The sequence below is a fragment of the Natator depressus genome, chromosome 4 (assembly GCF_965152275.1).
Source record: "Natator depressus isolate rNatDep1 chromosome 4, rNatDep2.hap1, whole genome shotgun sequence".
NCBI lineage: Eukaryota > Metazoa > Chordata > Testudines > Cheloniidae > Natator > Natator depressus.
In genome coordinates this window covers 103,967,040-103,994,262 of record NC_134237.1, presented here as the reverse complement: position 1 = coordinate 103,994,262, position 27,223 = coordinate 103,967,040, and positions in this window count along the sequence as shown.

Genomic DNA, 27,223 nt, shown 5'->3' with positions numbered 1-27,223 from the left:
GAGGCTGTGGATGACACTGTGTTCTGCATGGCTGAGGTTATGGGGCAAGTGATGCTGCTTTTCCACTATTTCAGCCCGTACACGTTGGCAGAAGCACTCTATGTAGAAGTCCAGTCTGTTGTTTCGACCTTCAGGAGGAGTCCACCAAGAATCCTTCTTTTTGTAGTGTTGGTAGGAAGGTCTCTGTGGGTTAGTATGTTGTTCAGAGGTGTGTTGGAAATATTCCTTGAGTCGGATATGTCAAAAATAGGATGCTAGGTCACCACAGAACTGTATCATGTTTTTGGGGGTGACGGGGCAGAAGGAGAGGCCCCGAGATAGGATAGATTCTTCTGCTGGGCTAAGAGTATAGTTGGATAGATTAACAATATTGCTGGGTGCGTTAAGGGAACCACTGTTGTGGCCCCTTGTGGCATGTAGTAGTTTAGATAGTTTAGTGTCCTTTTTGTTTTGTAGAGAAGCAAAGTGTGTGTTGTAAATGGCTTGTCTAGTTTTTGTAAAGTCCAGCCACGAGGAAGTTTGTGTGGAAGGTTGGATTTTTATAAGAGTATCCAGTTTTGAGAGCTCATTCTTAATCTTTCCCTGTTTGCTGTAGAGAATGTTGATCAGGTGGTTCCTCAGTTTGCAATTCTTGAACAACAAAAAACTTCAAAAAGAGACTCCAAGGAGAGACTGCTGAATTGGAATTAATTTGCAAACTGGGTACAATTAACTTAGGCTTGAATAAAGACTGGGAGTGGATGGATCATTACACAAATTAAAACTATTTCCCCATATTTATTCTCAAACCCCCCCCCCCCCCCGCCGCTATTCCTCAGACGTTCTTGTCAACTGCTGGAAATGGCCCACCTTGATTATCACTACAAAAGGTCCCCCCGCCCCGCTCTCCTGCTGGTAATAGCTCACCTTAAGTGATCACTCTGGTTACAGTGTGTATGGTAACACCCATTGTTTCATGTTCTCTGTGTATATAAATCCCCCCCCTGTATTTTCCACTGAATGCATCCGATGAAGTGAGCTGTAGCTCACGAAAGCTTATGCTCAAATAAATTTGTTAGTCTCTAAGGTGCCACAAGTACTCCTTTTCTTTTTGCGGATACAGACTAACACGGCTGCTACTCTGAAACCTATTAATTTCTAGACAATCCAAACTCTTTCACCTTAAAGAGCTTTAAAATCCTTCATTCCAATTCATCTTCCTTTATGGGAAAAAAATGAGACCTGGTTGGTATGTAAGGAGGTTTACAGTTCTCCAGACTTTGGTTAGATCTGTAGCTACCTTATGGAATGTTTCACGACCATTCGTCAGTCTGACATCATCCAGTTCCAAAAGGGTTCACAGGATTTCACAAAGACAAGTTTTTCTTGATTGCTCTTTGCTACTTCAATTCAATCTGATGATACCCAGTTTATCAAATCAAAATTACTAACACTTTTTGCCCATGTCATTTTATCAGGTGTGTCATTTATGCTAAGGAGTTGCTAGCTGTCTCAAATTGTGTGAAAATTAAGGGCCAGATTCTCAGTTCATATAAATCATCATAGCCCCATTGATTTCAGTAGAGCTACACTCCTTGACAGTGGTGGAGATTCTTGCCCTAAGCTTTCTGTAGTTTCTAGTATGCTAGGGAAATTTGATGTGGTGTCTGCCTTATTAGGATTTTCCCTAGTTTAAAGATAGCCTGATGCTCCACTGGATCATACTTTCTCAGCTCTTTTTTATCCCTTTTAGCACACAATATAAAGAGCTGTCATAATTGCTTTCTTTCATCTCCAGGATGAGGGAACTACAACCAGCTTCTCCTTGCCCATTCCACTATAATTACTTCCCAAAAAGACTGGGAGCAGCTGAGAATCCAACTCTATAAATTTTATCATTTAAAAATTTGAATGTATGTTAAGCTTCTTAATGAAACACCTAACAGCTATGGTACCAATTAATAACTATTCTTTTAACAATCTATTATTATTGGTCTGAATAACTTACCGAAGTCTTAGGTCCTGATTCTCATTTATATCTTTAAGGCCATTTTACACCACTCTGGCGGAGAAAAGGGGTCTGAAATGGGAGAATGAATTTCAAATACACTCACTTTACAGTACCAGAGTGGTGTAAAGTGGCCTTATAATGTAAATGAAAGTTGAAGCCATTTTTATCTAAACTTATGGCTTATTTAACTATGCATATTTGTTATAAAAGAGCAACTTTGCACTCTAATTGTGGCTGGATAATAGCTTTCACAACATTTTGGTACTCCTCATTATTATAGTAAACATATTACAATATGTGAAATCTTAATAACCATATAACAGATAGTAGAGTACAGTTAAGGTTTTATACCCGTTTCTGATGTCAGTTACACCAGTGTACATTCATGACAATTTTTGTGAAATCAAGGCAGTTACTTCATCTTTATGCTAATGTAAATTAGAGTAGAATCTAGCCCATTTTGTGGGAAGGAGAACTCTCTTTCTAAATAGTTTCCTGGCTTGAACAGAAGTTGTACATTTTGTACTATGTAAATGCGTGTTCTACCCATGAAATTACTGGTTTGGGTATGTGTATATATTATAGGAAAATGAAGGGTTTTTTGTGCCTGGGTTACACATGAAAAAATGTATAGTTTTTTTGTGAATAAATGTTAATAGATTAAATTTGTGCACACATAACTTGCTAGATACTCAAAGAAGCAACTGAGCCTAAGGCATGGGCATCTAGTTAAGCATACAGGTGCATTTTCAGTGTGATGTAAATTGTGCTTCTAAACTTAGACTAATGGATGTGTGTGATTAAGGTCTTTTGAAAGACTAAAAAGCACTGTGGGCTGGATTCTTAAATAGTGCTTGTGAAATAAGCATAAAATTCTAGATTTTCAGATGTGCTAGGCATTTCAAATGAACTACTGAAAATTGCACAGATGAACAGTTATTGCAAGTCTAAATGCTCAGTGTATGCCTACTATACATTATTTGAAAATTTAATTAAAGATATTTTCACAATTACTAAATCTGTTATTGGAATGTCCTTTATATGTAGCTTCATTCGTTAAAATTCTAGTTAATTAAAACACAATCATATTTCATGAGTACCATGTCAATTATTTGAAGTAAATCTCTTATAACTTAATTTCTTCCTGTGCAAATAAAGGGGGATATTTTTTTTAATTGAATAGTTTACTGAAAATTATTCCTGCCCACATTCCTTTGATGGAAAAATGAGCCTGTAGTGATTGCTGGTAGCTAGAAAATTAGAGTCTGATCCAAAACTTATTGAAGTTTATTGGACAAATTCCCATTGACTTCAGTGGGCTTTGGATCATGCCCATAAAGCATTCACTATGGCCCCAGTATCCTTGGGTGAAAGTTTTTAAACTTCTGTGTTTCCTTTGAAATAGGATGAAGGCTCCTATATAGTGCATAGATTCTTTCAATGTTTAAGTAAATAATATTGCATTCTACAGGAACATATAAGGATCTTTTAAGTTTACACACATTGTTTCATGGCTTGTTGCAACTTTATGTCATGATTAAATATGACATAAAAACGTTATAAACGGTATAAACGTTAAAAACACAATGTCCTGTTTTCCCCATTTTACTACTGAATCCAAACATAATGTGTGGTTATGTAACACACAAGGAGTGAGCCATACCTGACAGGTCTGTGTGGGAAGGGATATTGAACTGGTTCCATAGTATGCTCTCTCTGTTCTTAGCTTGGCAGAGACTATTCTCCTCCAACTCAATGGTATGACAGAAATCTTAAGCTTTGAAGATATGTCCAAGATAGGAAGAAAAACATTCTACAACATTGTTAGCTCCCACACGCAAGCAAATATCAACACTGAAATTAGAGATACTACAATAATCATTAACTCTAGTAGTGCTCCCCCAATAGCTTCTGCTGCAAAATTGTGGAGGAAGCAACCAAAGGTACTACAGATTCTGATTAAATAGTGCTGCCTAGAGATCATATCAGTGAATGACAAGTTCTCCTTGCTGGAGTTCTGGAATCAACAGAGCTAGAGCAGAATTCCCTATGGATCCCTGGGCTCCATAGATCCCTGTACCCTGACTCCACTACAGCCCTCAAGCCTTCCTTCTTAATGGGAACATTAAGTACGAACTGCAAGGTGAGCCATGTAGTGTAGCCTGGATGCCCTGCTCTGTTTCTCTGCTAAAGAACAATAAAATACGGCTCCTAGTCAAGGAGACATATCTCATCCCTTTACATTATCAGCGTATTTACATAGTGCCCTTATATAAAATTAAATGACAAAAGAAATAGAGCAAAAGAATGGATGAGTAGAACATTCGGTTATGGGAAATTTCATAAATATTTGATATTTGTTCTCTACAATGGGAAATTTCTGGAAACTAATATGTAAAACAAACTACTTAGTTTTAAACTATATTTTGGAAACTACTAGAATTGTAGTAGAGATTCTAGCATAATCATAGAAAGGATTTGATAGATTTGAAGTGTAAACACGATTGTGGTGCAGCTCAGCTGGACCCCTCCATCTAATGGCTTCGGAAAATGCATGTACCAACACGTTTGTTATTGGGTGTGTCAGGGTTCCTTCCCCACTCTGAACTCTAGGGTGCAGATGTGGGGACCCGCATAAAAGACCCCCTAAGCTTATTCTTACCAGCTTAGGTTAAAAACTTCCCCAAGGTACAAACTTTGCCTTGTCCTTGAACAGTATGCTGCCACCACCAAGCATTTTAAACAAAGAGCAGGGAAAGAGACCACTTGGAGACGTCTTCCCTCAAAATATCCCCCTAAGCCCTACACACCCCCTTTCCTGGGGAGGCTTGAGAATAATATCCTAACCAATTGGTTAGAAAATCATCAAATACCCAAACCCCTGGATCTTGGAACAATGGAAAAAATCAGTCAGGTTCTTAAAAGAAGGGTTTTATTAAAAAAAAGGTAAAAATCATCTCTGTAAAATCAGGATGGAAAATACTTTACAGAGTATTCAGATTCAAAACACAGAGGATCCCCCTGTGGGCAAAACCTTAAAGTTACAGAAAACAGGAATAAATCTCCCTCTTAACACAGGGAAAATTCACATAAAACAAAAGATAAACTAATCCTCCTTGCCTGGTTTACCTATACTGGTTGCAATATTGGAGACTTGGATTAGGATGGGTTGAAGAAGATGGATTTCTGTCTGGTTTCTCTCAGTCCCAAGAGAGAACAACCCCGTAAACAAAGAGCACCAACAAAAACCTCCCTCCCACCCCAAGATTTGAAAGTATCTTGTCCCCTTATTGTTCCTTTGGGTCAGGTGCCAGCCAGATTAGCTGAGCTTCTTAACCCTTTACAGGTAACAGGATGTTGCCTCTGGCCAGGAGGGACTTTATAGCACTGTATACAGAAAGGTTGTTACCCTTCCCTTTATATTTATGACAGGGTGACAAAAGAGAGGATGTGTGAATTAACAGAACACCCTCTGACCTGTCATTGACGTTGAGTCCCTGGGAATTTTTCTGTAGAAAGCCAGCAGGATGGCTTTTCTTGAGATGCCATATTTGGACAAATAACAGCTTTTTGACTAGTGAATTACCAGAATTCAGTCGATGGGAGGGGATGGAGAGGAGGGTGCTGAGTGCTACAAGACATGCTTGCAAAGTGCTCTGTTTATGGGCTAGATAAAGAACCTAGACTCAGATACCATAAAGAACCTAGACATAGAAACCATTAAGAGCGTTAGCCATAAAATACATGTTTAAATATACTGCAAACACAAAATATTGTATTACAATAGTGAAAAGGTCTTGGAGGGAATCCTAACACATAGGTAGACATGTAACAATATTATAAAATGGTACTTGTCCGTAGCCGGAATTAATTGATGCTTATAAACAGAAATTTTGATTGCATCCCTGATATCCAGCTATTGGGAATAGAAAAATGTGGAACACAAAGAATAGCTGACAATCCATCAGCTTCCCTCTCAGGAGAAAGAACAAACAAACCATCTCAGGGTTTGCTATTACTTTTTAGTTTTTTAAAAATTACACATGATGCCACTGATGTAGCACAGGTGCACTCAAGCACAGGGAATGGAATGACCACTGCCACGTATCCATTGACAAAATAAATGCCAACCACTAGTTCCTTAATGTGATGCATAAGGAGCCATAAACAGTAAGTTATGTATGCTGACATGAGTAATCACATTACAATGAAATCACTATGAATTTAATGTATCCCCCTCATTGTACATAAAAATAAGACCAAAAAAAAGCTTTTAAATTTTCCATGGCAATGTTTGAAATCACCCTTTCTTGGTATTTAAACTATTGTTGTTCTATATCATCTGATATGTAACATGAAACTTTAACCATTGGGTGAAATCTTAAGTGCCTTTTGGTAAACATTTCAGGCAAAATATTGCAGTCCTTACTCAGTTTTCACTAACACAAAACTCCAGTCCAGTTACTTTGCTATGTCATAGCCATCAATGAAATGGACCCATCCCTTTAAAATAAACTATTTTCTCCCTGAAAACTAAAACATATCAATTTAAAGTGCATTTTCCATGAGCATTCATGTGAATAAAACTCAATTACTCAAATTTTCATAGAGCCAACATAAATGGGGTGCATATATGATTGCAACAAATTCAAGAATATAGCAATAGAAATTTTGTTGTAATCGTCATCACTGTCCGGTAAACATGGAGTGAGGTCTTCGGGATTTGGACCCTTATTAGGGCATATGTTTAAGAATGCTACTAGAGATAATAAGGTACAACCTTGATTTTCCCCCCTCCTGTATATTTATTATGATAGTCAATAATGCATCACATATCCAATTGTTACAATAGAACATAATCATATTTTTTCTATAACCTTCATTATGCATATGCCTAAATTTTATAAGCTCTAGCAGTGCTTTTTGGTGCTACCATTAGGTCACAATGAAAATCGGAATCTGTCAAGATAGCTGGATAGGTTTATGAACAATGTGGGAGTCATTACCATGGCTAGGGGCTGGTCTGAACTGCTGGCCACAGTGCCATAAAGGCAGTGTTGCCAGCCTTCAAATTATAAAATCAAAATTTGGACCCAAAAAAATCATGAGACTGGACTAAATTCAAGAGCCATTAAACATTACATTTTGTTTTCTGGTCTGCTTTGATCTTTTTTTAACTCCCTCCTCTTCTTCCTAAACCCCATTTGTGAGCAATAATTTCAGATTAAGTGTTCAACCTTATATGCATAGAAACTGCCTGCCTCCCCACAAATGTTCCTGACTCAATGTCTCCTGTTCCCTTCCCACTACCCAGCCTCCTCACAACTCCTGGGTCTTTGCAGGCACCTCCCTACCTGTTTGTCCCAATTCCCCTCCCTCTCCCTGCCATGGCCCTGACCCCTCCTTGATTTCTCTCCCCTATATCCCAAAGGCCCACAAAGAACCTTCCATCCCTTCATCCCACTTCCCCAGTGTCACCCTAGCACCTGTTCCTTAGGTCTCTCTACCTCCTCGATGCCCCCCCACCACCACCTGACTATATACTCCATCCTATTTCCCTGATCCCTCCATATGGTAGCCTGATCCATAGATTAAGTATTAATTACATTGATTATTTAAGATTTCCCAGTTATCACTTTGAGAGTTAACAATTTCTTGTCCCAAGATCAGGCTTAGTATTATTAAAATTATGATATAGTTGGGAACCCCAAAGTGCACAGCTGCAACACTCATACTATAGGAACTCTTCTAATATCTTGGGTATAAGATATTTTGTTTGAAGGAGTGGCTTGCACAATCACTGACTTTCCACCCCCATGCCACCACTTCCCCCAAGGCCCCACCCCTGCCCTGCGTCTTCCCACTCTGCCCCTCCCCCAAGCACGCCATGTCCTTGCTCCTCCCCTCTCCCTCCCAGCCTCCCCCCATGCCGACAAACAGCTGTTTGCGGTGGGGGAAGGGGGGTGGTGCTGATCTGCGGGGCCCACCAGCAGGTGGAAGGTGCTGGGGGTGTGGAAGGGAGCTGATGGGGAGGCTGCCAGTGGGTGCTCAGCACCCACCATTTTTTCCACGTGGGTGCTCCAGCCCCCGAGCACCCATGGAGTCGGTGCCTATGGTGGCTTGGAAGGGATTTGGTGCCCTGTTGGTTTTATTCTTGAGGAGAGGTGAAAGTGGTATGATGATAAGGAAGGATGGTTCAGTGGTTTGGGAGACCTAGGTTCAATGCTTGGTTTGATGCAGACTCCCTATGTGACCTTGGAAAAAAACAATTGCTCTCTGCCTCTGTTCCCTTTCTGTAAAATGAGGATTATGGTATCTCACATGGGGTGTTGGAAGGATTAATATGTTAAAAATTGTGGGGCACTCAGCTACTGTGGCTAAGGGGGCCAAATAAACACCTAAGATAGATGGAGGAGCCTGGGAAATAATTCAAAGATGTCCATAGTATGAAGGAAATACTATTAATGCAGACTTTTTCTTTGGCATTGCATCCAATTTCATGTGTAATCTCTAATCCAGTCACTTTAATTTCTGTGATGGGAGGTCTGTGTAAAAGTATCAGACTGTTAAACAATAGCTTTTCAGATGTGATCTCCCATTGCTAGGCTGTGTTTGATCCAGGACTCAGGTTGGCTTGGTGAAATAGAAGTGGTAGTTTCCTGGCCTAACATGGAGCTGTTTGAAACCATGGGTAAAGTGGTCGTGGGTATCATAGAATCATAGAATATCAGGGTTGGAAGGGACCTCAGGAGGTCATCTAGTCCAACCCCCTGCTCAAAGCAGGACCAATCCCCAACTAAATCATCCCACCCAGGGCTTTGTCAAGCCTGACCTTAAAAACTTCTAAGGAAGGAGATTCCACCACCTCCCTAGGTAACCCATTCCAGTGCTTCACCACCCTCCTAGTGAAAAAGTTTTTCCTAATATCCAACCTAAATCTCCCCCACTGCAACTTGAGACTATTACTCCTTGTTCTGTCATCTGCTACCACTGAGAACAGTCTAGAGCCATCCTCTATTTGGAACCCCCTTTCAGGTAGTTGAAAGCAGCTATCAAATCCCCCCTCATTCTTCTCTTCCGCAGACTAAACATCCACAGTTCCCTCAGCCTCTCCTCATAACTCATGTGTTCCAGTCCCCTAATCATTTTTGTTGCCCTCTGCTGGACTCTCTCCAATTTTGATCATGGGACACTGTTCCAGGACGGAGGGCTGCTGGGAAGAGATGGAGTCCACCTGAAGAAGAATGGAAAGAGTGTCCTGGGACACCAACATGCCAACTTAATGAAGAAGGCTTCAAACTAGGGTCCAAGAGGGAAGGTGACAAAGGCCCATAGGTAAGTATAAAAGGTGATCTTGATAGAAGGGTGGAATTTGGGGAATTGGGGAATAGAAAATTCCAATAGGATCATAGGAACAACAAGAGGGAAAACAATGGGGGAATCTGCTCAACAACTTGGATATCTACATACAAATGCAAACTGGGAATAAACAGGAAAAACTGGAATTATTAGTACAAAAGCTAAATTATGACTTAACTGGCATCAGGGATTTGTTGGGATAAATCTCATGAGTGGAATAATGGTATAGAAGGGCATAGCTTGTTTAGGAAGGACAGGAAAGGAAAAAGAGTTGAAGTGTTGCATTGGACCTCAAGAATATATATACCTTTTATGATGTCCAGAAGGAGGTGAGAGGCAGACCTGTTGAAAATCTCTGAGTGAAGATAAAAAGGGGGAAAAAACAACAGGAGTGAGGTCATCATAGGGGTCTACTATAGACCACCAAATCAGGACAAGGAGGAAGAGGTTGCGGCAGTATTTCTAGAACAAAACACAAGACCTGTCATTAACTGTGTACTTTAACTACTCCCACATCTGTTAGAGAAGTAACATGGCAAAACACAAAATATCCAATAATGTCTTTGAATGTATTGGGAACAACTTTTTTTCAGAAAATGGAGGGAATAACCAGGGGAACAACCAGGAGAGCAGCCATTTTACACTTGATTTGACTAACAGGAAGGAATATAAAGAAGGCTGAGGTTTTAATGCCTATTTTGCTTTAGTCTTCTCTAATGTAATTACAACCAGATGATTAACACAATATTAACAAGCCTCGGGAAAGAAAAGGGTAAAGAATATTTAGATAAGTTAGATGTACTCAAATTGACAGGGCCTGATGAAATTCACCTGATGGTACTTAAGGAACTAGCTGTAGCAATCTTGGAACCATTATTGATTATCATACAGAACTCATGGAGGATGGGTGAGGTCCCAGAGGACAGGAGAAGGGCAAATATACTAATTTTCCAAAAAAGGGGCAACAAAGAGGACCTAGGGAATTATAGACCCATCAACCTAACTTCAATTCTTGCCAAGATATTGGGAAAATGATTGAACAACCTATTAATTAGCAATAAGGTGATAAATAATAGCCAGCATGGATTTGTCAAGAACAAATCTCTCACAACCAATCTATTTTCCCTTTTTGACAGTGTTATTGGCCTAGTGGATAGGGGGAAGCTGTAGACATGAGATCTTGATTTTAGTAAGGCTTCTGACTCAGTCCCATGAGACATTCACATAAGCAAACTAGGAAAATGTGATCTAGAATAAATCACTAAAAGCAGGTACTCAATTGTTTGAAAAACATCCTCAAAGGGTAGTAGGGTCCTGCAAGACTCAATCCTGAGTCTGATACTATTCAAGATTTTCATTAATGATTTGGAGAATGGAGTGAAGTGTACACTTACAAATTTGCAGATGAAACCAACCTAGGAGGGGGTTACATGGACTTTGGAGGACAGGATTCAAATTAAAAATGAACCTTAATAATCAGGAGAATTGGTCTGAAATCAACAAGATGAAATTCAATAAACACAAGAGCAAAGTATGAGACTCAGGAAGGAAAAAGTCAAATGCACAAATAGAAAATGGGGAATAACTATCTAGGTGTAGTATTGCAGAAAAGGATCTGGAGGTCATAGCGGATAACAGATTTAATATGAGGCAACAGTGTGATGCAGTCGTATAAAGGCAAGTATCATTCTGCGGTGTATTAACAGGAGTGCCATTTGTAAGACACGAGAGGGAAATGTTCTACTCTACTTGGCGCTGGTGAGGCTCCAGCTGGAGTATTGTGTCCAGTTGGGCAACACACTTGAAAAAAAAGAGGTAGACATATTGGATAAAGCACAGAGGAGAGCGACAAAAATGATAAATATGTTTAGAAAACCTGACCTATGAGGAAAGGTTTAAAAAAACCGGGCATGTTTAGGCTTGAGAAAAGAAGACTGTGAAGGACCTGATAATAGTGTTTATATATGTTAAAGGCTGTCATAAAGAGAACAGTAATCATCTGTTTTCCATGTCCATTGAAGGTAGGATAAGAAATAAGGGACTTACTCTTAATCCTAAAGAAGAATTAGGTTAGATATTAAGAAAAACCTTTTCAACTATAAGGATAGTTAAGTACTGGAATAAGTTACCAAGGTAGGCTGAAGAATCCCCATCACTGGATGTTTTTGAGAACAGGGTCAGACAGGCAAACACCTGTCAGGAATGGTCTAGGTATACTCGGTCCTGCCTCAGTGTATGGGTGTGTGTGTGTGTGTGGGGGGGTTGATAGACTAAATGATTTCTTCAAGGTCCCTTTCAGACCTACATTTCTGTGCATAGATGCGGGAAGTATGGGTTCTGAGGGTGCTGCTGCACCTCCTGGATTTAAGTGGTTTCCATCTATACACGGTTTACAGTTTGGTTCAATGGCTCTCAGCATCCTCACTGTACAAATTGTTCCAGCACCCCTGTTTCTGTGATTCTAGGAAAAAGGTCCTGACTCCATTTTAGTCAGGTTATATTATTAACTAGCTTCCTTTCAGATCCTGCAAATACATTTTACATTTCTCTCTCTCTCACACTCACTCTCACACACACACACAATTTTGCATCCACAAATCAATAAAAACCAAGAAAATAGATTCTGGTTGATAGATCAGAAAGACATTAAAATATGTCTAAATATGTTTTTGTTATGTCAATTGCGGTACTGCACTGCTGTATTTTCTAAGCTCAAAGCAGATACATCAATTAAAGGAGGTACATTTAAATTACATACAGATCATATACAATCAGCAATACTACAGCTAAGATGCAATCCTGATTTAGAAAACATAATATTGGCAGATGCACTTGAGGCCCATAATGAAAATAAATATTACAACACACACAATTATTTTGGGCCATATTAAGCATGATGACTGTTTAGAGGATGGTTTTATGTAAGATTCCAACTAGACATTTGAAAAACAAAGTAATATAAAAGAGCATGGAATGATCAAAGGATTTGTTAGCCATAGACCCAGCAAAAACCTCTAATGACTTAACTTTGTGTGTAGTTGGAGATATTAAGCCACACTGATCAATATGGTATGTTTAAAAAAGTATAAACAGCTGTCTGTATTGGAATTGGAAACGTGTTTTGATAACATGAGCACCTGAAAGAATTAAAAATACAAACACTTACACACACTAAATGTACAAAATGAAAATTCAGCACGGATGCTAAACAAAACTGCGGTAAAGAAGAAACAAGAAAACTCAATTTTAGCTAATGAGTAAATTGCTTGGGCCACTGATAAATAGAAATGCAAAACTAAACATGATTGTTACCAACTGGCATATTCCAAATTATAAGAAAAGAAGGAAGTTATTGTTTTAATTATTTAAAGTTAAACACATTGATTTTTTTATTTAGGGTATATTTGGGATTTTTTTTTTAACTTTAGAAGTATCAAGAACTTCTAAGGCACGGGAACATTTACAGTTTAGTAACAGTTTAGTAACAGATAATAGGTTCTAATATAAACAGTGGATGTTAGGCTGGTTTATGCATAACACATTTGAGTATCTTTGACAGCTCCATCAAGGGCTGAATCATACTTCATGCAAAGGCATAAAGATTTGCATGGGATATATAAGAGTATCTGGGCTCTATGCAGTGGTGTTGTAGCTATGTTGATCCCAATATATTAGAGAGACAATGCAGGTGAAGTAATATTGGACTAACTTCTGATGGTGAGAGAGACAAAGCTTTTGAGCTTACACAGAGCTCTTTGTCAGGTCTTGGAAACTAACGCAGGCCTGGTCTACACTATAGAGTTAGATAGATGAAAGGCAGCTTACTTTGACCTAACAATAGAAGTGTCTATACTAAAATTTCGCTCCCACTGTCACCCCAATTTTGGGACCCAAGGCACTTCAATATTGGTATTCCTATAATTATAAATTGATTTATTAATTTATTCTGTTCAAATCATAGAATCATAGAATCATAGAATATCAGGGTTGGAAGGGACCCCAGAAGGTCATCTAGTCCAACCCCCTGCTCGAAGCAGGACCAATTCCCAGTTAAATCATCCCAGCCAGGGCTTTGTCAAGCCTGACCTTAAAAACCTCTAAGGAAGGAGATTCTACCACCTCCCTAGGTAACGCATTCCAGTGTTTCACCACCCTCTTAGTGAAAAAGTTTTTCTAATATCCAATCTAAACCTCCCCCATTGCAACTTGAGACCATTACTCCTCGTTCTGTCATCTGCTACCATTGAGAACAGTCTAGAGCTATCCTCTTTGGAACCCCCTTTCAGGTAGTTGAAAGCAGCTATCAAATCCCCCCTCATTCTTCTCTTCTGCAGACTAAACAATCCCAGCTCCCTCAGCCTCTCTTCATAAGTCATGTGCTCTAGACCCCTAATCATTTTTGTTGCCCTTCGCTGGACTCTCTCCAATTTATCCACATCCTTCTTGTAGTGTGGGGCCCAAAACTGGACACAGTACTCCAGATGAGGCCTCACCAGTGTCGAATAGAGGGGAACGATCACATCCCTCGATCTGCTCGCTATGCCCCTACTTATACATCCCAAAATGCCATTGGCCTTCTTGGCAACAAGGGCACACTGTTGACTCATATCCAGCTTCTCGTCCACTGTCACCCCTAGGTCCTTTTCCGCAGAACTGCTGCCTAGCCATTCGGTCCCTAGTCTGTAGCGGTGCATTGGATTCTTCCATCCTAAGTGCAGGACCCAGCACTTATCCTTATTGAACCTCATCAGATTTCTTTTGGCCCAATCCTCCAATTTGTCTAGGTCCTTCTGTATCCTATCCCTCCCCTCCAGCGTATCTACCACTCCTCCCAGTTTAGTATCATCTGAAAATTTGCTGAGAGTGCAATCCACACCATCCTCCAGATCATTTATGAAGATATTGAACAAAACCGGCTCCAGGACCGACCCCTGGGGCACTCCACTTGACACCGGCTGCCAACTAGACATGGAGCCATTGATCACTACCCCTTGAGCCCGACAATCTAGCCAGCTTTCTACCCACCTTATAGTGCATTCATCTAGCCCATACTTCCTTAACTTGCTGACAAGAATACTGTGGGAGACCGTGTCAAAAGCTTTGCTAAAGTCAAGAAACAATACATCCACTGCTTTCCCTTCATCCACAGAACCAGTAATCATCATAAAAGGCGATTAGATTAGTCAGGCATGACCTTCCCTTGGTGAATCCATGCTGACTGTTCCTGATCACTTTCCTCTCATGTAAGTGCTTCAGGATTGATTCTTTGAGGACCTGCTCCATGGTTTTTCCAGGGACTGAGGTGAGGCTGACTGGCCTGTAGTTCCCAGGATCCTCCTTCTTCCCTTTTTTAAAGATTGGCACTACATTAGCCTTTTTCCAGTCATCCGGGACTTCCCCCATTCGCCACGAGTTTTCAAAGATAATGGCCAAGGGCTCTGCAATCACAGCCGCCAATTCCTTCAGCACTCTCGGATGTAACTCGTCTGGCCCCATGGACTTGTGCACGTCCAGCTTTTCTAAATAGTCCCTAACCACCTCTATCTCCACAGAGGGCTGGCCATCTCTTCCCCAGTCTGTGATGCCCAGCGCAGCAGTCTGGGAGCTGACCTTGTTAGTGAAAACAGAGGCAAAAAAAGCATTGAGTACATTAGCTTTTTCCACATCCTCTGTCACTAGGTTGCCTCCCTCATTCAGTAAGGGGCCCACACTTTCCTTGGCTTTCTTCTTGTTGCCAACATACCTGAAGAAACCCTTCTTGTTACTCTTGACATCTCTTGCTAGCTGCAGCTCCAGGTGCGATTTGGCTCTCCTGATATCTTTCCTACATGCCCGAGCAATATTTTTATACTCTTCCCTGGTCATATGTCCAACCTTCCACTTCTTGTAAGCTTCTTTTTTATGTTTAAGATCCGCTAGGATTTCACCATTAAGCCAAGCTGGTCGCTTGCCATGTTTACTATTCTTTCGACTCATCGGGATGGTTTGTCCCTGTAACCTCAACAGGGATTCCTTGAAATACAGCCAGCTCTCCTGGACTCCCTTCCCCTTCATGTTAGTCCCCCAGGGGATCCTGGCCATCTGTTCCCTGAGGGAGTCGAAGTCTGCTTTCCTGAAGTCCAGGGTCCGTATCCTGCTGCTTACCTTTCTTCCCTGTGTCAGGATCCTGAACTCAACCAACTCATGGTCACTGCCTCCCAGATTCCCATCCACTTTTGCTTCCCCCACTAATTCTACCCGGTTTGTGAGCAGCAGGTCAAGAAAAGCGCCCCCCCTTCCTAAATGGGGAAGAAGGTAGTGACCCGCTCTAAGGGATTTGCTGGATATTACCAGGAAGTTCTTAGTTGAAGTTGAATTTCCATCCACTTTTTACAGCCCTCAAATAATGGGTTAGTGTTCTTTTTGCATCTGGATTTTGATGGGACATATTCATATGCTATCGATCTATTATTATTTTCTTTAGAGAATATGTGGGATCTTTTATCAACTGTTTCTTGATATCTTCTTTCACAACATAGGGACCAATGCCCATTGACTCTGGTTTAGATATCCATGTAAAAGAGAAAGGATAACTAAAGTGAGGACCATTAATTCTCAGAGTCCCACTTCCTCATCTTCTAGTTATAGTTACAGTACCTTCACACCAATAATGAAATAAAACTTGACCCAAATTTCCTTTTTCACCTTCTATCATATTGGTATGCCATAGTATCTGTAATTTCATCTGATTTTTACATATAATTTCAACTCGTAATTCATACCAAACATCTATTCTACTGACCGCTCCTTGCAGGTCTATAATTTGAAATAGAGCTTCTGTCAAATTAACCCAATTATGATATCATTGTATGAGTATTGTTTTTGAACTCTCCTTACTCCATGTAGGGACATACCATGCTATGACAGCACAGGAAGAATTTTTATTTGGATATATGATTAATTATCTGATCGTGCCATTACATTTGGTCCCATTACATTGCCATTGTTCCGCTCTTTCTAACTTTCCTGTATATTTTAACCATATTATCAGTGGCATCCCAATCACAATTTGATGGCTTTGGTGAGGTATGATAATCTGGATGGATCATTAAGTGTCCCCACCCTTGAGAGGCATACACAATAAAACACTTATGAGCATTGTAATTGGTTGTGACAAACTTCCATCTCTCATCTTCCATACTTTATTCTATGGCTTTTATAGGACCCATGATAATAGTTATTGCTTTTGCCCTATCATTCTTTTGAATTGTGAACTTGCACCCTTGAATACTGTTGACAATAGTTGCTGGATTCAGTTTGATCCACTGTATTGCTGTTTGCCATCATTGTTCTTTTCATAACTCTCTTTGGGCATTTAACTGTGGGTTCTATAACTGAATTCACCCTCTCTTACGTACTTACTAATAAATTTGGTGAGTGTGCAATTGTTTTTAATCCTTCTCGTACTGCACACTGCCATGGTCCAACCCTAACTATTTTACCACATATGGTTCCTATTCCTTCCTCTGATTTTCATGTAAAATTTGAAGGTTGTGGTGATTTCTCATCAGACCTTTGCCACATCAATACTGCCTTTTCTTGATCTCTGAATAAAATACTAAATTTATGGGCATCATCTGTGATGAGTACCTTACCCATATAATTTTGTGCCATAAACTCTATAATTTGAACAGATCCCATTACTATTTTTATTACTGTATTTCTTAATTTAGGAATTGTGAAAATACATTCCTCTATATTAATAGCCGAGACCTTATCACTGGAATGAGACTTGGCCTATCGGATCACAGGTGTTGTGTCCGAATTCACACCATCATACTAGAATACTCAGAAGAGCCAAGATGAATAGAACCGAATCTTCTACCATTTGGCTTCCCCTTCTGAAAGATATAAAAAATGAGTTTTCTCTTCAAAACAATTTAATAATTTGTTTAAAAAAAATTAAGAATATTAACTTTCCCTAAATCACTTACTAACAATATATTTTTTTTAAAAAATTAATGCACACCTTATATTAACAATAACCCAACAATATTATTCTAATTCTCAACAATAAGTTATTTTAATATTTAATTTTTTTAATAAAACACATAGTCAATAAAATTATACTGCAATCCATAAGGCTCGATGATTCAAATCTATGAGACAATTTAAAATTCTGATAACATCTACTTCAATAATTCCATATCCTCCCATGCCCCTACGCATTAATCCAAAGCGAGTCAGAATCAACCAGTTCCCTATGCTGATAGACATGGGCTGGCTAATATGGATCGGGATTTGTCCCTCTACCCCATTAACCATCATAGTATCTCCTGATTGATAGGGGCCGAGATTTACATTCAGGTCTATATTTAGTATGGACATTGACGATCCTGTATCGATGTAGCAGAGTATCCCTACTCTAACCCCTGAGTAGTTTAGCAGTACTGGGACCAAAGGTCTCCCTTGAGGGTCTATTGTTAATTGGGTTATCATTAACGGGTGAGCTGCTTCTACCTCATCCTCAGTTGTTTCCTCTATGCCGCTATCTGTAGACTGGGATTCATCACTATCTTCCTCTATGTTGTCTATGCCTTCTAAGTCCTCGATTATCTCTTCTAATTCTTCCTCAGGCATGTTTATTAAGTCCATCATTTCATTTTCATTTAATTTAAATCTGGTAAATCACGAAACTACTCTTCTGCCATTTCTTATCTCTTTCTATTCTTGAATTGATGTTCTCCTTTCTGTCTGACTATCTTTCTCTCTTTCCCTATTTATTTAAGATTAAAATATTATTACTTTACTATCATTAATTTATTATCTTACTGTTAATTCAACTTTGTCTTATATTTACTATTAGTATAACTTATTTTTACACTTACTATTAGTATTGTTAATCTTATTATTATACTTATTTTCTATCCTATACGCTATACTTATAACTATTCTTATTACTATACTTAATATTTATCTATTGATATTTGACCTTTTATATCATACCTTTCCTATTCTTGCTTCTTATTGTCCTATTCAACTTTCCATAGTACTTTTGCTTTTATATCTATCATACAATTTAACCTTTTTATAATATCTATACCAATGAGTCCTCTATTACCAACTCCCATATTCACTAAACCAAATCATACATTGTCTATTCATTGAATACCTATGTCAATAGACACAGGAATACTTAAGGGAATAAATATTTGTTCTCCCAATAGTCCCATAAGTGTGTACATATCCCCTGACATATATATATCCACATATATTGCTGTATTTATTATTGAAACCAATGACCCAGTATCCATATAGCAGAGCGTTTCAATTTCTGCCTCAGTAATTTGGATTGGAACCATCGGTCTCATGTACGGATCTAAATTTACTGTGACACAATTAGAGGGGGTGCTCCTTCTTCTTCTTCTTCCTCCTTAATCCTACTATCTTCATCTGTGTCTCTTTCATCCACTGCTGCATCTAGTCTCATAAATTCATCTATTGGCACATCTACATTCAATAAATCTCTTATTGCTTCATCATCCATTAAATCTCCCATTTCATCTTCCTCCATATTTGAGATTTTCTCAAACCAAGCTGCCATTTTAATTATCTATTCTATTCTTCCCTTTTTCTTTCTCTACCAAATAAAAATAAGAAAAACAACTCACTACTTTACTTGTATATACATATATTTTATTAACAATATACTTTTCAGTTGGCCCACAGGACATTTTTATCTAAATCTACTGTACATAGTAATGCATTAATATGGATGGACATCCTTATTCTGAGTCCATTTTGTGCCAGCTCCATAACTCCAAAATGTATATTCTGTATTTCTTTATTCCCTATATTCACTTTCAATGGGATTGTTACAACTTCACTTTTTATTCCCAATATTCCTCACACTTCAGCTACATCTGAAGAAATATAGGGTAAGAAATACAAGGGGTTATTATGTTGTTCAACATAGAATATGAAGATCCTGTGTCTAGATAACCTATCTGCCATATTTTTCCTCCCTCTAATTTCATCAGGACTATTGGTCTCCTACATTGGTCCTTTCCTAATGAAGTTACAACTTTCAAGGGTTGTCCTTCTGTTTGGTAAATTATAGCTTCCATTTGGGATGATTGGTCCAGCTTTGAACTCTGACTAGCTGGTTCAAGAACAGGCAAATGTTCCAGGAACTCATCTAATTCTTGTTCTGTCCAGGTAGAGGAAGTTGCAGATGGGTACCAATCTTCTTCATCCCACATCTCGTTCAATACTCCTTTCTGCATTTTTTCTATCTTATCTTTTTTTGATCCTATAATAATAGAAATATTAATTAATTTTGTTCTCCCTTGCACTCTTTCAACTGTGATGAGTGAAACCATTTTGACACCTTTCTTTTTCCTTATCAAATATCCAATGACACATTGTAGGGTTTGCTTTATTGACTATTCTAACTTGTCCTTCCCAAACAGAGCTTAGGACATGGCCTTTTTCTTTTATGTGTGTATACAGAACCATATAATTGATCTGCCATTCCTGAAGGTGCAAGATTGGTCCCATTTTCCTATCCATTTGCTGAACCTTTGCTTTAAGTGCTATAACTACTTGTTTATGCATTTCAGCAATAGATTCTAGTAACTTCTGCATCCATCGGTCTATTAACACCCTAGGTTGTAATCCATCTGGGGATGCACCAATTACCCATCATTGTTCAGGCAACCTCATATCTCTTCCTGTCATAGATTTAAATGGAGTTACATCATGTGATGCTATAGTTCCCCTAATGGCCATCAATATTAGTGGTAGTTTCTGATCCAAATCTTTACTCTGTTGATTTACTACTTAGAGCAGTTTTTATCATTCTATTGGCCCTTTCTACCTGTCCTGAGCTCTGAGGATGTCCGGCTATATGCAACCTTTGTTTAATACTAAAAGCCCGACACAATCTTTTTGTAATTTCGCCAATAAAGTGAGGTTCCTGATCTGAATCTATTTCTTTAGGGATACCACATCTCGTAAAAAACTTGATGCACCAGAACTCTAGCTGTTGTTAATGCTGTATTATTTCTTGTGGGGATTGCCTCCCGCCCATTTAGTAAAAGGATCCACTATTACCAAACAATACTGGTTTCCTTTTGCAGTTTTTGCCAATGGACTAATAAAATCAATTTGCAACCTAGCCCATGGACCCTCTCTTCTCTGATGTCCAAATGATCCTTTTGTTATTTTAGTATCTGCATTAGTTGCTGCACAGGGTAAACAATTATTTACATAATGTTCTACATCGGCCTGCATATTTGGCCAGTAACCTACCATTTGAAGTCTATCAAGGATTTTATTTATTCCCATATGTCCATTATCATGTACCAGTGAGATAATTTCAGTTCTAATTTCTTTTGGAACTATCCATACAGACATATCTTCATCCGTTTTGGTTGCTAATACTAATCCTGTTTTATGTTGCCAGATTTTCCATCCTTGGTGTCTTTCTTTTGACACCAGTTTTTGTACCTTAGGGTCTTTTCTTTGTAAAGCTACTAAATTAGTCTGTTCTATTCTTTCTCCTTCTATCTTAGCTAGTGGGATCAATTGGATTTGTGGCTGCCATACTATCTTTTCCTTGGCTTCTTTAGCTTGTTCATCTGCCTTTTTATTCCACTGAGCTCCTTCAACATTTTTCTTATGGGCTTTTATTTTTCCCATTAATACTGGTTGTGTCCTTTGTTGTGCTAATTCCCACAAGTATATCAACTTTTCAGCATGAGCAATGTATTTACTATCTGCTGATTTCATGCCCCTCTTTTGCCATGGAGGCATCCAATCTATGATAGCCCATAAGACCCATTCAGAATCTGTGAAAATAGTTAGTTATATCTGTTGGCATATTTTCCAATGCTACTGGTACAACTACAATTTCAGCAGTGTGTGCCAAATGAGGTAAACACTGTCCCTTGAAGACCTTTTCATTGGATATCCTTACAGCTGCATATCCCATGTACACCTTACCTTTCTTGTAAAAGCTCGACCCATCCACAAGCCAAATTACATCTACTCTATCCATGATCTCACTTAGAATTACTCCACCCTGGAATATAGGTCCTTCAGGAGGAATCTCTGGTAAAGGACAGTCATGTTGTTCCCCTTCAATTATGAGGCCACAAGGAACTGGTGATAGACTTGGAACTTTTTTCCCATTTGTAACAATATTTTTTTTATTCAGTAAGGCTAATGTCCATTTTGCTAATCTAGGATTAGATACATGTCCATCATTATTTTTTCCTGCTAACACATATTTTGCAGGAGAATGGGATGTTTTAACAAGCACTGGGGATAGTCCTACTAAATACTCCCAATCTTGCAGGGCCCAAACCAAGGCTAATACCTCTTTTTCACAAGGAGTAAATCCTTGTTCTACTCCATTCAGAACCTTAGAGGCATATGACACTGGTCGAAGATCTGTACCATGGTCTTGACTCAATATAGCACTCATTCCATTACTAGTAGTAGCCAACTGAAGCATAAAAGGTTGTTATACTTTTGGGTATGCTTAAGCTGGGGCTTGTACTAACATTTTCTTAAGTTGCATAAAAGCTTCCTGCTGTTCTACTCCCCATTCCCAGTTATTACCCTTTTTAAATTACTTACACAGGAGACTAGCTTTCTCTGCATAATTCTCTATAAATTCTCTGGAAAAAATCAGTCATGCCCCAGAATGACCTTAGAATAGATACATCTGTAGGGGCTGGTAATTTTTGCAACAATTCTATCCTTTGTTTATCTGGTGATCATCCTTCTTGTCCCAACGTTACTCCTAGGTAGTTCACTTGCTGTTGGCATATTTGAGCCTTTTCTGGGCTTACCTTAAACCCTTTTTCTTTTATTTTCTGTAACTTGATCAAATATTTCTAAATTTTCTTCCTTAGTTTTTGTGCTTATAAGGATATCATCTACGTATGATATGATGCTATCCTTATTAGGCATGTCATCCCACATTTTGTTCATGTGCATGTGGCAGATAGCAGGACTCTTGTGGAAACCTTGTGGGGTTCTGGTGAAACAGAACGGTCTTCCCTGGAAAGTAAAGACAAAGTTGTACCAAGAGTCTGGGTGCAAAGGGATTGCAATGAATGCATTGGCTAAATCCAGGATAGTGAATCATTGTGCTCCTCCCATAATGGAAGTAATCACCTCAGGATACATTGCAACCACTGGAGAAGTCATTGGAGTTACCTTATTCAATGGCCTAAGATCAATGATTAATCTCCAAGTTTTACCATCTGCCTTTAAAACTGGCCAAATAGCAGCATTATTTGTGCTTTTTTGCTCTACAATTACTCCTTGATCCAAAAGCCCTTGAATAGTTTTCATTAAACTAGGTTCTGCTTTCTTAGGGTACTTGTCCTGTCTTTGAGGTAGGGGATCAGGTCCAGTGATCAAGATTTCTGCTTCTATTTTTCCACATTCAGCCTTATTGGTTGTCCAGATTTCCTTATACTTTTGTGCTATTTCCAGAGCCTCTGTCGACCAATCAGGGCATTTTATTTCTTCAGCAGCCTTGATAGCAGCTAACCTATATCCTGCCTCAATAACAATTGGTTGATCTTCTGTTCTGATCCTATTAGAAGATATTTCCCATAATACCTTACTTTCCAAATCCACTGTCACCTCAAGTTTACCTAATACATCAATACCGATTATTCCATGATCATCTAAATTCATCAGGCCAAACTGTTCTTCACCTTGTTTTCTCCCTAATTGAAAATGAATTGGAACACTAAATGGTACTCTACTTCTTGCTTCATTAAATCCCTGCAACTTTCTGACTGTCACAGGAGGTCCAAATAAATCCTTATTCTTTGTACTAACTAAAGAACATGTGGCAACTGAGTCTATCAACATGTTTTGTCCCAACACTCCCCTATTAAATTCCACATACACAGTGGGTCTCCCACAGTCATCTGTTTGTATATGTGCCACTAAATTAACCTGATCTTCTTTTGCCAATATTAGGGAGATAGAGGGTGCTCGGCCTCCCTAGTCCTGGTTTCTATGGTGTGATGGAGCCATAGATGCACTATTCTTGTGGTCCGCCAATCTTCAAAGTAGTTGTTCTGTAGGTAACCTATCGATTTGTTTGTAAGGTTCATACTGCAGCAATTTTCTCCATAGCCAATTTCGTCATGGATCACCTTTCCTTTCATAAGGAAAACGTTTTGTTCCTATCCTCTTCTTGGTTTAACCCTTCTTTGTTTTGTTGGCTCTGCTGATTTCCTTGTCCTTTGGGACCATTATTAGAGAACAGTTTTACTTATACTTTTTCAAGTTTTCCTTTCTGAGGTGGTTTTGAAGGTGGCATGGTATCCCTCTATCTCACACAGTCTATTTACTTTATCTTCTATAATATGCAGAGGGGTTTGTGCAGGATCATTAGAGACCATTGCCATTCTGATGGTTGGATCAAAGTCTAGAACTGTGGGGAATCATATATTAGTTGATATCCCAATGGAATGATTCCCGCATGTTTATATAATAATTTCTTCCTGGCTATATATGGTTCAGGTCTTTCTTTTGGTTTTTGCTTCTCCTGATGAAACTATACCACTGGATAGTGGAAAGAAAAAAAGAAAACTTAAATTCCTCTTCCTACTAAATCAGTATCACCTTCTCCTCCTCCCTGGATGTCATAAAAGAATTCATGAATTTAGATGAATTTGCTGGACTTTCTTATTAATGCAAAGAGGTCACTTCCTGTTAATCCAGGTATCCCTGTTGTCTTAGCTAATCATTTGATCACTGTGTTTATGTTCAAAGGACCCAGGGATTTTCCAAGAGCTCTAATTTGTTTAGGGGCATAAGGTCTTTCCTCTACCCTTTCTTCTGTACCTCCTCCGTGTCCTTGTGCGGTAGTTTTGGTTACTGTGGAGGTAATAATTGGAGCTACAGGAGGTGGCCTTTGATATTCTTTTGGCTCTTCTCTTGGTATATTATAAAATTCTAGAATAGATTCCTTGGAATACTCATTATAATAAGGAGGACCTATGTCTTCTGCATCTGATTCCTCCTCTTCATCACATAGGGATTTTATAGCTGCTATGGCTCCCTTTTTGGTTTTCAATTCTTCCTCTAATGTGTGAATTTTCCTTTTACATGCTTCATGATTTAATTTTCTCTTCTTTTTTACATCTGAGACAATCAATTTCATTGCAGCTTGTCTATTGATTGCCTTCTATTTCCATTCTACAAATTCTACTATTAGCGTCTCCCACTCCTCTTTCATTTTACTTAGTTCCTTTTGTGGCTCAACCATCTGAAGTGACTGAGTCAGAATAGTGGCTCTCAGTGTGTCAACTTCTGCTGTTAGATTAGCTTTCTCTTTTCTTAGTTCTCTTAGTTCCTTCAATGCTTTATTCATTTCTATATCTAGAGTTGTAGCTGTAAGCAAGAGTCCTTGCAAGGCAATGCGTTTCTTTTCCTTTTTGCTTAGTTCCGTTGAGAGCAAGCCTTTCTTCTTTGGTTGGATCCATTGTTTCCATTGCTTGCATAATTGTTGATAGGCATCAGGCCCAATAAATACATATTCTTTCCAAAAACCCATTTTTTTACAAAATTCTCCAAGCTGTTTTCCAACATCATTTCTGAATTATCATCATGCCTCAGCTTCCCTTTCATGGTCATTTTGATATTATTGATCCTAGCTGTTACCCTTTTTCACTGTCTAGAAATGTCTTGTAATAAAAATACTGATACATCAGTAAGGCCATTACAAATATCCAAACCCAATAGATAGCATTTACTGTGATCTATATTTGCTTTTACTTCCCAATTCCTCAGAACAGGAAAGTAAAACAAAAATAAAACAAACATTCCTTCTTCCCAATTCCTCTGAAAGCAAGAAACTTTACCTTCCTATCCCTCAGAACAGGAAAACTTTACTTTTCTATCCCTCAGAATAGGAAAGCACTACCATGTTGGTGACACTGGGCATCATACTAGGTAACTCGGGAGGATGGAAGGCCACGAGTGCCGAGGAAGCCCCCCCGTGCTAGGCCCAGACAAACCAAAGCTTCTCCATTCCATGAACTTTCTGTAATCCTGCCAGACTATGAGGAAGCTAGTATAAAAACAGAGACAGAAAGCTGCAAAAACAGTTTAGAGCAGATAGCCTGCTCTCAGAGACAGCCTTCAGACAGCTCTGGCCAGGGTAAGCGTATAGATAAGAAAGGAATGGTTTGCACTAGCTTTCTGCAACACAGGAATGGATACAACCAAATAAGGCAGGGCTTACATGATGCTAATGAGGAAACATCTAATTGGCCGCTTTGGCTGTATTATGGTATAGGGCAATAGGTAATTGGTTGTATATTCTTCTGTAGCTAAGTTGGGAAAAAAGGTATAAATTGTATGATGTAATCTGCAGTCAGGGCTGCAGGATTTGAGACAGCTGTGTCTCCCTGGGCCTGTTTGCAGCTGCAAATAAACTCTCTGCTTCTCCACCCCGTTGTGATTATTGGGTGACGCATACCGGGCAACGAACCCTTACTGTTGCTTGCCTCTGGCACTGCGTGCCGTCAACAAACAGATTCTACCATTCTATCCCTCAGAATAGGAAAGCACAAACAAAGTCTACCTTCCTGTCTCTCAGAACAGGAAAGCACTTAGTTTCACCATGGTTTCAGGATTATATACTGTACAACAATTACTTTTGAGATCTTATGAATGACATATTTTATTTAACTTAATTACCTACCTTTTATGTTCTTACCTTTGATGTAACTTACCTTTTCTTGAACTCATAGAAGAAATCAGTAGAAAGAAAGAGTAAAGAAAATTAAAATAAACAAGTTAAAAGAAAGAAAGATGGTGAAAAAGAAAAGGAAAAAAGATATTGCTTGTTGTCTCTTATCCATTTTTCCAATAAGGAGTGCTAGAACCTCTCTTTAGGCCTTAAAATAATGCCTTCAAGCCTTAGGGTTTTAATAGCACTTTGAGCACAGTGCCCAGCCAGGGACGCCAATTTATTACCCCAAATTTTGTATAGGAAGCAGAGGCCAGCACGTCCCTGCAGCCCACGCCGCTTCCTGCATCTCTCATTGGCCGGGAAAGGTGAACCGCAACCATTGGGAGCTGCAGGGGGGCTGTGCCTGCAGACGGTCAAGGTAAACAAAATGTCTCACAGCCCGCCAGTGGATTACCCTGATGGGCCATGTGCTGAAGGTTACTGACCCCTGATATAGTGTATTTAGATTTTCAGAAAGCCTTCGACAAGGTCCCTCACCAAAGGTGATTAAGGAAAGTGAGAAGTCATGGGATAAGAGGGAAGGTCCTCTCATGGATTTGGAACTGGCTAAAAGATAGGAAACAAAGGCTTGGAATAAACGGTGAGTTTTCAGAATGGAGAAAGGTAAATAGTGGTGTCCCCCAGGGGTCTGTAATGGGACAAGTCCTATTCAACATATTAATAAATGATTTCGAAAAAAGTGAGGTGGCAAAATTTGCACGATACAAGACTCAAGAGACTTAAGTCAAACAAAATGGGAGATGAAATTAAATATTGATAAATGCAAAGTAATGCACATAGGAAAACATAATCCCAACTATACCTATAAAATGATGGGGTCTAAATTAGCTGTTACCACTCAAGAAAGAGATCTTGGAATTATTGTGGATAGTCCTCTGAAAACACCCACTTAATATACAACAGCTCACTTCATCGGATGCGTCCGATGAAGTGAGCTGTAGCTCACGAAAGCTCATGCTCAAATAAACTGGTTAGTCTCTAAGGTGCCACAAGTACTCCTTTTCTTTTTTCTTTTTACGAATACAGACTAACACGGCTGTTACTCTGAAACCTGTTAATATACAACAGCAGTCAAAAAAAGCAAACAGAATGCTGGG